General features: G+C 41.5%; 1 protein-coding gene across 1 annotated transcript in view; it reads left to right on the plus strand.

Annotated features, from left to right (window-relative positions):
- Positions 1 to 12,526, plus strand: part of LOC124590650 (pancreatic triacylglycerol lipase-like) — a 181,746-nt gene that overhangs the window by 29,263 nt on the left and 139,957 nt on the right. The gene's annotated exons all lie outside the window — the stretch shown is intronic.

A 12,526-nucleotide genomic window follows, 5' to 3' on the forward strand; every position in this document is an offset into this window, starting at 1 on the left:
TGGAATGGCCACCAGATTGCATTAGTGTTGTTCGTGTTTAGTGTTGTTACAAGGTGTGGTAGGTTATATAAGGGGCGAAAACAGTGTCAGATTTTGAGTGATTACTGCGAAGGACACAGAGGTAACGCATATGTTTGTGAGAAAGCATTATCAGCACCTGACAGATTTTGAAAGAGGTCTCACTGTTGGTCTACATTTGGCCAGGTGATCGAAGCCTGCAATATCCAGAGGCATTGGGATAAGACAGTGGCCTGGTGTTGGAATGTGAGGGCAAGCTCAATAGCCGTCGAGATTCCGGTCGAGCAACAAGGGAGGAGGATTGCTGTATCGAGCACTAAACAGATTATAACCTCTTCACAGCTTCGTCTGCCATCCGACCACAAGTAAATGAGTCCCCGCAATACTTCTGCCTTCACTATTGCATGTCTCAAAGTTACCTAATTGCCTTCTACCGTATTTTTCCCCTGTTCTAGTCAACCGTGTCTATTGCTCCTTCTGAAACTCTCAGCAACGTCTGGGTCTTTCAAGTTATCCACGTTCCATTCCTTAATTTCCTATCTTTTTGCAGCTTTCTCCAGTTTCAATCTACAGTTCTCAACCAGTAAATAGTGGCCAGAGTCCATATCTGCCCCTGGAAAATGTTTTATAGTTTGAAACCTCGTTCAAAGTTTCTGTCTTACCGTTATATAATCAATCTGAAAACTTCAGGTGTCTCAAGGTCTCTTCCATGTATGCAACTTTCTTTCATGATTCTTAAACCAAGTGTTAGCATTGACTTAATTATGCTCTGTGCGAATTCTACCACGCAGCTTCCTATTTCATTCCTTTCCTCCAGTCCATAACCACCTACAATTTTTCTTCTGTTGATTTTCGTATTATTGAATTCCAGTCCTAAATCACGATTAAATTTTCGTTTCCCTTAACTATCTCAATAATTTCTTTTATCATACGTTTCTTCAATCTCTTCGTCATCTGCGGAGCTAGATGGCATACAAATTTGTATGCGTGTAGGCTTCATGTCCACGTTGTTTAGCATAAGGCGTTTACTATTCTGTTCATTGTAGCAAATCCGCACTCCTATTTTCTTATTCATTATTAAAACCACCCTTCCATGATCCCTAATCGTTTGGTATTTATAACCCTGTATTCACCTTACCCGAAGTCCTGTTACTCCCGCCACGAAACTCCACCAATCCCTACTACACTCCTGGAAATTGAAATAAGAACACCGTGAATTCATTGTCCCAGGAAGGGGAAACTTTATTGACACATTCCTGGGGTCAGATACATCACATGATCACACTGACAGAACCACAGGCACATAGACACAGGCAACAGAGCATCCACAATGTCGGCACTAGTACAGTGTATATCCACCTTTCGCAGCAATGCAGGCTGCTATTCTCCCATGGAGACGATCGTAGAGATGCTGGATGTAGTCCTGTGGAACGGCTTGCCACGCCATTTCCACCTGGCGCCTCAGTTGGACCAGCGTTCGTGCTGGACGTGCAGACCGCGTGAGACGACGCTTCATCCAGTGCCAAACATGCTCAATGGGGGACAGATCCGGAGATCTTGCTGGCCAGGGTAGTTGACTTACACCTTCTAGAGCACGTTGGGTGGCACGGGATACATGCGGACGTGCATTGTCCTGTTGGAACAGCAAGTTCCCTTGCCGGTCTAGGAATGGTAGAACGATGGGTTCGATGACGGTTTGGATGTACCGTGCACTATTCAGTGTCCCCTCGACGATCACCAGTGGTGTACGGCCAGTGTAGGAGATCGCTCCCCACACCATGATGCCGGGTGTTGGCCCTGTGTGCCTCGGTCGTATGCAGTCCTGCACGGCGCCAAACACGCATACGACCATCATTGGCACCAAGGCAGAAGCGACTCTCATCGCTGAAGACGACACGTCTCCATTCGTCCCTCCATTCACGCCTGTCGCGACACCACTGGAGGCGGGCTGCACGATGTTGGGGCGTGAGCGGAAGACGGCCTAACGGTGTGCGGGACCGTAGCCCAGCTTCATGGAGACGGTTGCGAATGGTCCTCGCCGATACCCCAGGAGCAACAGTGTCCCTAATTTGCTGGGAAGTGGCGGTGCGGTCCCCTACGGCACTGCGTAGGATCCTACGGTCTTGGCGTGCATCCGTGCGTCGCTGCGGTCCGGTCCCAGGTCGACGGGCACGTGCACCTTCCGCCGACCACTGGCGACAACATCGATGTACTGTGGAGACCTCACGCCCCACGTGTTGAGCAATTCGGCGGTACGTCCACCCGGCCTCCCGCATGCCCACTATACGCCCTCGCTCAAAGTCCGTCAACTGCACATACGGTTCACGTCCACGCTGTCGCGGCATGCTACCAGTGTTAAAGACTGCGATGGAGCTCCGTATGCCACGGCAAACTGGCCGACACTGACGGCGGCGGTGCACAAATGCTGCGCAGCTAGCGCCATTCGACGGCCAACACCGCGGTTCCTGGTGTGTCCGCTGTGCCGTGCGTGTGATCATTGCTTGTACAGCCCTCTCGCAGTGTCCGGAGCAAGTATGGTGGGTCTGACACACCGGTGTCAATGTGTTCTTTTTTCCATTTCCAGGAGTGTATATCTATCCATTCGAGTAAGGGATCTAACATTCCACGGTCCGATCTGTAGAACACCAGTTTTCTTTCCTCCTGATGACATCTTTCCGAGCAGTTCGCGCCCGGAGATCCGAATGGGAGGACTATTTCACCTCCGGAATATTTTACCCAAGTAGACGCCATCATCATTTAACCATACAGTAGAGCTGCATGCCTTCGGGAACAATTACGCCCATAGTTTCCCCTTGCTTTCAGCCATGTGCAGTACAAGCACAGCAAGGCCGTTTTTATTTTTATTTTAGAACGGCAGATCAGTTAATCTTCCAGACTCTTGCCCTGCAACTACTGCAAAGGCTGCAGATACGGCTATCTGTATTGCTCAGACACGCAAGCCACCCCCACCAGCTCAAGGTCCTTGCTTCATAGGGGCGGGGGCTGCAGATGTTACACATGACTCAATATTACACCAATATTGCACCAATATTGCACATAAATGTTTGTTAAGATTTCTCTAAATAAGCTTACAATGTGTACTTTTGTGTGTGTAGTTTTTGGCAACATGTCCGTTAGATTCATCGTTCATTTTGTCTAAAGATGCTCTCTTGCTCCGTGCACGGTGTGTGTGTGTACTACATCGGTTTTCATTTATGCTAATGAGTATTTATTCAGTTGATGCAAGAGTAAGGAGAGGGAGGGAGCTGAGATGCAAATTCATTTCCCAATTTTATATTTCAGCCTCGTTTTCAGAACTACTGTTAAGTCAGGTTCAGCGTGAATTAGTCGTGCTACATCAATGCAGTTCTGACCACTTGTGAGCTAATTTACAGACAGCTATCAGAGAATGTGTTGTAAATTGGTGCCTACTACGTGAGAAATATGTTACGCATTAACTTTTAATTTATGAATATGCGGATCCCCCGTTTTTTAAACTTGGCTGTACTCTCCATCTCACGTAGCTGGTGCAGACGTATTCATCCGTACATGGGAAATGCGTCCTACATCCCCCGTTACCTATTTAGTTATTTTTTAAAGTATTTATCTGCAATCACAGTTTTCCCTTGTATTGCTCCTTCTGTCGTAAAGTTAATTACTCCTGGATAATACAGAACATGTTCCAAAACCCTGCCCCTTCTTGTAACAAGGATATTCCACAAACTTCTTTCATAGCCTATTATTTGCGATACCTCATCATTTCGTACTTCATTTGTTCTCGAACTATCAACACTATTTTGCAAAATGCATTTAAACTGCTTTCAGTTTCACAAAATCTTATTTAAGCTGTGCTTCAAAGGTTTCGTGAGAGACATTTTTAGGTATAACGACCACAAAGCTGCTAATCGCTTTTTTGTTATGCAACTAGTATATCATTTGGCAGGCTTCATAATTTTAAAATCCTGTACTATAAATAGATATACAAGGTGTCGCATTTACCTTGGCACCCCAAATAACTATTTGTTCAGAAGAAGGAAGAAAAAAACATCAAGCTAAAGTAGCTTGATTGCCTTTCTTGTAACTTTGTTCGTTAAGTAGATATGAGCAACAGTACATCGTTTTTAAATAGCACCCTATATTTTTATTCAGAAATCTGCTTCCGTTCCTCGAGACCTGCAGAAAGACTTAGCACAACGTGTACCATTCATGTAAACACGACATTAAAAAAAATGTAACACAAAGTTGATTTTGACTCTCCCATAATAGCACACATGTGTAGCTACTCGGAGTAACATACTCGTCCACTTTCTGTAGCTGACAATGAAAAAAATGGAAACACAAGGCACATTGGTCATTCAGTCAACCGTCATCTGTTGAATGTTTGCGTGAGTAGATTGTGAACCAAGGAAGAGAAGGTAGAAACGCCACTCATCTGTGCAGAATGTAAGGTTCAAGTAGCACAATACTGTACTTTTAGAAAGTATGTTGTGTACAGTAAAGGCAGCCCTTTATTAAGAACTGCATCATTATTACTTTTGTTTTGTTGTGGTTGAAGATAAACGTAGTGCTACTCAGAAAGAGGAACTCTACAGAGAGCAGTGTCCTGGTAAGAACCCACTTTCTCAATGGACATTTTCTCGTCTTGTTGCAACGGTGCGGGAAATGAGAAGCTTCGACGCAGAAGGTGCTCAGAGGAAGCCGCAGAAGTTACTGCTGTTGATACTGTTGCAATGAATCTTCTCCTGAGATCCTGACAACTTAAACCCGAGATTGGCATTCCTAAGACCAGTGCAAGCCGCAATCTAATACATCAGGAATTCCGTAATTAACATGTACACTTACACCATGAATTACATGGAAATGACTTGCAGAATCAAGGAGAGTTAATGTCTGGTGTAGAACGCTTGGTACTATAAACATTGGCCCTTATTTCATCAGTGGTCACCTATGCCAACTTTCTCCACGAATTTTTCTATGTCTTGTGGATGAAGTGCTGCTGAGAACCAAAATGCTTACATGTTATTAACAAGATGAATGTCCACTATATAACGCCTTGTGTGCACACGTTCTCAAACAAAGGTATCCGCCAAATTGAATGATCGTTGGCGCTGCAAAAAAGATATTGTTTATCGAGATATTCCAAAAACTCCAGAAAAGTCTAGGAACGTAAATAGTAAGTGCGCCTATGGGCATTCTGGCCCACTTTGACCTATGCACTGGGATTTTCTAGCCATAGAGGGAGGGCAATGACCTTGAATGCATAACTTCATGAAGCCATGTGCCCTTCACACCAACTCTCTCCTCCCACCTCACCTCATCCAAGCCCTACCATCCCCTCTCCATAGCATAGTATTAAAATGAAACAACTCATCAAAAATCCAATATGGTGGAACTAATCCAACTGTGCTAGTGTGAAAATTAAAAACACAAGCCACACTCCCTCCCCTCCCCTACCACTCTTCAGGTAATGAGAGTGTCGTGATAAAATGAAACAATCAATGAAAAATGCAAGGTGATGGAACTAATCCAATTGAGCCAGCATCAGAAGTTAAAGAAGAGACAAGCTACGCCCCATTTCCCCTTCCCCTCTGCCTCTCAAGCCATTCAGTCACAACATAGTAGTAAAATAATGCGTGAAAGTGACAAGTTCATGTTAAATGGCAAAGATATTCGCCACCCACCCACCCATCCACCCACCCACCCACCCACACACACACACACACACACACACACACACACACACACACACACACACACACACACACACAACACACATACACATTTGCAAGAATTACTATATTTCCACATCTGTATTATTTACCAAATCAGTACATTTCATCTCTCTGAAACAATGTTTATGTCACATTTCATTTCTCTCTCTCTCTCTGTTAGTACATCCTAACAATTTTTTTGACAGAATACTCTAATATCTCATAGTTAGTGCATTCTATATCAAGTACTGTACGCTTAATAGTCAGCAAATTCCAACTCTATCTTTGTAATATATAACAGAGATAATGGGGAAGGAAACAAAAAATCTAACACAAAAATACTCGAGGTATAAAATTTATTTTATTCCAAGAAAGTCAGACACACAACTGTGAAAATTTACATACAAGAAGGAATATTCAGAGTTTAAATTGTTTCATTTCTTCTATACTACAAAAATACTCTCACTATGTCATACCTTATGATTCAGAATATATTTTTACACAGTTTAGAAGCATGCACAAACGTTTGGTCGTATCACTATTTTCATAATCAAATGTGTCTATGTTGTTCATTCTTCCATGGTATATCATGCACGTGCTTCTACTGCTGAGAAAGTCAAATTCATCTTTGCTGAGAGCCGTGAATCTCGATGGTAGATATGCCTTATTGTCCTTCAGGTGGGCCAGCAGTGCCACTCCACATTCGGTGCTGCTGTGTCTTGCGCTCGAGATTGGATATCTTTCTCACTTCTCCAATGCTGGGAGTCTTACAGTGCGTATTGTACTTCCACCACCACCCAAATACCTCAAGTTTTACAATTGCAAGTAGAAGAATTTCTATTTTTCTTTTATCAGAATACACTTTGATTGTATTCTTGTCTGACAAAACCCAGCTAGATATTTTGTATCGAAAATTAGGTGCAACTGGACAAGGTCCTGAAACTGCGAATCTCCATTAAGTGATGCAAGAGATTATATAAATATTGTATTTGGCATTACTTTATATATCGAATCATTGTGTTTGCTGTGGATGACAGTAATATATTTGTAAATTAATTTGTGTTAAAAAATTCACTCAATTACTTTATATGAAACAACTTTTCTTAACTATTAAACTCTATAACTATGTGTGACATTCAGTATCATTATTTGCACAATCAGGCTCACCACCATCAATAAGTGATTTTAGCCACTTCTTATCTTCATCATTTGGCATACTACATGTATATTCTGATGTTCTTTCACTCAATAAAGCACACATATCTGTGGCTACCTTGTTATCAAGTACATCTAAAAAGAAGGACACATCATAAGCATTCTATGTAAGCAGAAATCCTTAGTACTGTTGATAAAAGTAGTAATAATAACACTCAAACATTTGTTCCTCAATGATGGGCACCGTCCACCATGAGCTTTGACTGGAAAATAGTATCATGGCCTATGGTTGTAACAGCTCATTGTCGATAGGACACATTTGCTGGCATACACTCTGACCGAAAACCCTTGAGATATGACTAGAAAATGGCGTCATGGCCTGTGGTGGCCATGATTACATCATGAAGGTGCAGTGACGACATGCTGTTATCCCGCCCACAAACATATTTAAGGATATTTAGATTACCTAGACAACTTTAAAAAAATTATGCATAACACACATACACAAATATATAAACATGTCTTTTAACAGGCCTGTAAATTATTGATGAGGAAAGGCATGCTTTGATCATCAAACAGTTTTTACAGTATGTCAAGATCATCTGACAAATGAGGGTGCTTACCCATGCCATCACCACTAGCACTGCCAAACTGATGCTTCATATTCACAATGCAGTTGTGAATTATGCTCAGTCTGAAATGTAGAGGTATTGATTAGACCAACTTATTTATATCCAGCACCAGCATTTGCTCCAAAATTTTCTCAATTTCATATTTCACCATCTCAACAAGTCCTTAGAGGCTGTTCCCCACAGAAAAGTCCTTCAATAGTTTTGCACACCACAGTGTGAGACTGCACATTGTGTTTTGTGGTATTGAAGCAGCCAACCAGCCACAAGCAACAAAACCGTAATTTTTTTGAGAGTTTAAACACCACACCACTCACATTACTGAGAATACACATGCATTTCCACAGCATATGCATTACTGATAGCTGCATGAAAGTGTCTTTTCACAGTATCAACAGCTAGCAGCACATACACACTACGTGTGCATGCCTGCTGGTGCTGGGCATGGAGGCTAGAGAAAAGAGTTCAACAATTCACATATTAAATGATTTGCATTTTATTGAACTCAGAGAGGCCTTTATTGGAATATGGCAGCAGTCTGCTGTGGTCTCCTTCCATTTCCTTCGTCCAATTCTTCATGAGTAGCATAGGCAACATATATTAAATTCTTACCTGTAACCTGTAAGTGGTGTGGTGGGAATATGAAGTTAATATATAAATACAAAGGCTTTTTAAATACAGTTTATTTATTGATAATCCAACTTAAAAGTATTTGTACATTTTCTGAAGGATGCTTATGACTGCTGATGTCCCAATACATTTGCATGTGTCTTTGAATGATTGAGCGGTTATACTCCTCAGAATTCTTTATTGATGCACTCTTGAAGAGATCATGCAACCATAACACTTTTTCACAGCCTTTGACATAAACTATGGTGTCTCTATGAACATAGTTTCAGGGCAGTATCACAATATTTTCATGTGATGCTCCCTCATCATCTCAGAGCTTTACATGATGATAGCTACTAAGCTATGCAATAGTTCAATGAATAGTAGCGCACTGTACTGTACTAAACGATCTGGCTGAATCAAAGATAGCGGAATACTTTTTTAATACCTATACGTAATACTCTTGCATATCCACAATGATGTTTGCACCCTGAGACGTCTTTGTGAGATGTGGTGGGCGTGGTGCAACACTTGTAAATTTATACAACAGGTTGTACAAGTCCTGCGAGAAATGAGTAGTTTATGGGGCAATCGTGTTGATTCATATTCAATAATGCCTACAGTTCCAGATTTCATCATCTCGTTTTGCTTGGAGCAGTCGGTTACCACTATAGGTGCTCATTCTGTAAGCTTGTTAGTGCTGAGCGTCCAACCAAATTCATCGCCCTTGTAGTAAGAAGAGCGAAATCCTGTGCACGTATCTTGCAGTAGACTGAAATTGTTACTGTCCCAGTAATGCTGTAAGTTATCGAATTATGCCATAGAATGGGTTAATTTACAGCTGTCAAATACGCTCGAATTTTCCCTGCCGTCTTTTTGCGGTGGCACAATAATTTTTTAAGATATTTCTAGATGAACAGAGGGCATGCAGCTTTACTGTATGGTTAAATGATGATGGCGTCCTCTTGGGTAAAATATTCCGGAGGTAAAATAGTCCCCCATTCGGATCTCCAGGCGGGGACTACTCAAGAGGACGTCGTTATCAGGAGAAAGAAAACTGGCGTTCTACGGATCGGAGCGTGGAATGTCAGATCCCTTAATCAGGCAGGTAGGTTAGAAAATTTAAAAAGGAAAATGGATAGGTTGAAGTTAGACATATTAGGAACCAGCGAAGTTTGGTGGCAGGAAGAACAAGACTTTTGGTCAGGTGAATACAGGGTTATAAATACAAGATCAAATAGGAGTAATGCAGGAATAGGTTTAATAATGAATAAAAAATAGGAGTACGGGTAAGCTACTACCAACAGCATAATGAACGCATTATTGTGGCCAAGATAGAGACGAAGCCCATGCCTACTGCAGTAGTACAAGTTTATATGCCAACTAGCTCTGCAGATAATGAAGAAATTAATGAAACGTATGATGAAATAAAAGAAATTATTCAGGTAGTGAAGGGAGACGAAAATTTAATAGTAATGGGTGATTGGAATTCGAGAGTAGGAAAAGGGAGAGAAGGAAACATAGTGGGTGAACATGGATTGGGGGAGAGAAATCAAAGAGGAAGCCATCTGGTGGATTTTGCACAGAGCATAACTTAATCATAGCTAACATTTGGTTCAAGAATCATGAAAGAAGGTTGTATACATGGAAGAAGCCTGGAGATACTGACGGGTATCAGATAGATTACATAATGGTAAGACAGAGATTTAGGAACCACGTTTTAAATTGTAAGACATTTCCAGGGGCAGATGTGGACTCTGACTACAATCTATTGGTTCTGAACTGTAGATTAAAACTGAAGAAACTACAAAAAGGTGGGAATTTAAGGAGATGGGACATGAACTGAAAGAAACCAGACGTTGTACAGAGTTTCAGGGAGAGCATAAGGGAACAACTGACAGGAATGGGGGAAAGAAATACAGTAGAAGAAGAATGAGTAGCTCGGAGGGATGAAGTAGTGAAGGCAGCAGAGGATCAAGTAGATAAAAAGATGAGGGCTAGTAGAAATCCTTGGGTAACAGAAGAAATATTGAATTTAATTGATGAAAGGAGAAAATATAAAAACGCCGTAAATGAAGCAGGCAAAATGGAATACAAACGTCTAAAAAATGAGATCGACAGGAAGTGCAAAATGGGTAAGCAGGGATGGCTAGAGGACAAATGTAAGGATGTAGAGGCTTATCTCACTAGGGGTAAGATAGATACTGCCTACAGGAAAGTTAAAGAGACCTTTGGAGAAAAAGAGAGCAACTTGTATGAATACCAAGAGCTCAGATGGAAACCCAGTTCTAAGCAAAGAAGGGAAAGCAGAAAGGTGGAAGGAGTATATAGAGGGTCTATACAAGGGCGATGTACTTGAGGACAATATTATGGAAATTGAAGAGGATGTAGATGAAGATGAACTGGGAGATACGATACTGCGTGAAGAGTTTGACAGAGCACTGAAACACCTGAGTCGAAACAAGGCCCCAGGAGTAGACAACATTCCATTAGAACTACTGACGGCCTTGGGAGAGCCAGTCCTGACAAAACTCTACCATCTGGTGAGCAAGATGTATGAGACAGGCGAAATACCCTCAGACTTCAAGAAAAAATATAATAATTCCAATCCCAAAGAAAGCAGGTGTTGACAGATTAGAAAATTAGCGAACTATCAGTTTAATAAGTCCCAGCTGCAAAATACTTACGCGAATTCTTTACAGACGAATGGAAAAACTGGTAGAAGCCGACCTCGGCGAAGATCAGTTTGGATTCCGCAGAAATGTCGGCGAAGATAAGTTTGGATTCCGCAGAAATGTTGGAACACGTGAGGCAATACTGACCCTACGACTTATCTTAGAAAATAGATTAAGGAAAGGCAAACCTACATTTCTAGCATTTTTAGACTTAGAGAATGCTTTTGACAATGTTGACTGGAATACTCTCTTTCAAATTCTAAAGGTGGCAGGGGTAAAATACAGGGAGTGAAAGGCTATTTACAATTTGTGCAGAAACCAGATGGAAGTTATAAGAGTCGAGGGGCATGAAAGGAAAGCAGCGGTTGGGAAGGGAGTGAGACAGGGTTGTAGCCTGTCCCCGTTGTTATTCAATCTGTATATTGAACAAGCAGTAAAAGAAACAAAAGAAAAATTCGGAGTAGGTATTAAAGTCCATGGAGAAGAAATAAAAACGTTGAGGTTCGCCGATGACATTGTAATTCTGTCAGAGACTGCAAAGGACTTGGAAGAGCAGTTGAACGCAATAGACAGCGTCTTGAAATGAGGATATAAGATGAACATCAACAAAAGCAAAACGAGGATACTGGAATGTAGTCGAATTAAATCGGGTGATGCTGAGGGAATTAGATTAGGAAATGAGACAAAGTAGTAAAGGAGTTTTGCTATTTGGGGAGCAAAATAACTGATGATTGTCGAAGTAGAGAGGATATAAAATGTAGACTGGCAATGGCAAGGAAAGCGTTCCTGAAGAAGAGAAATTTGTTAACATCAAGTATAGATTCAAGCGTCAGGAAGTCGTTTCTGAAAGTATTTGTATGGACTGTAGCCATGTATGGAAGTGAAATACGGACGATAAATAGTTTGGACAAGAAGAGAATAGAAGCTTTCGAAATGTGGTGCTACAGAAGAATGCTGAAGATTAGATGGGTAGATCACATAACTAATGAGGAGGTATCGAATAGGGAAGAAGGGTCCGGTTGGTATGACATGTTCTGAGGCATCAAGGGACCACAAATTTAGCATTGGAGGGCAGTGTGGAGGTTAAAAATCGTAGAGGGAGACCAAGAGATGAATACACTAAACAGATTCAGAAGGATGTAGGTTGCAGTAAGTACTGGGAGATGAAGAAGCTTGCACAGGATAGAGTAGCATGGAAAGCTGCATCAAACCAGTCTCAGGACTGAAGACAACAACAACAACAACAGATGAACAGATGTCTTAATCACTCTTGATTGTCTTGATGTCACTGAAAGACTGGGATACTTGTGAAGTTCTCACTCAGCACATGCAGAAGTTTCAGATGAGTTTAATCTATACTGACATATTGGGTACTTTCAATACCAATTTATCCAGCACAGTTTTAGTCCTTTCTTATGACGCTCCTTGAACGCATGAGTTATTGTCAATAGCACATTGTACTAGAATCAGTTACTGTCTGGCATTCATAATGAACTACTTATTATCCTCAAAGTAACCCATTAACATTTTGTGCGAGATACAGGCACTAAAGCGGTCATCTGTCGAATAACCTATGAATCATCCTGCGTTTTCTAATGCATTCAGGTCCGAAGTTGATGCAGAAATATACGAGTATAAATTTTGTATCATATTGCTTGAACCAGAAAGATGAATTCATTAAATTGAGCTGTAATTTTGGCGTTAGCAGAGTGCTTCCGTCCTTCTTTGT

This window comes from Schistocerca americana, chromosome 1 (genome assembly GCF_021461395.2).
Source record: "Schistocerca americana isolate TAMUIC-IGC-003095 chromosome 1, iqSchAmer2.1, whole genome shotgun sequence".
In the NCBI taxonomy this organism is placed as follows: Eukaryota; Metazoa; Arthropoda; class Insecta; order Orthoptera; family Acrididae; genus Schistocerca; species Schistocerca americana.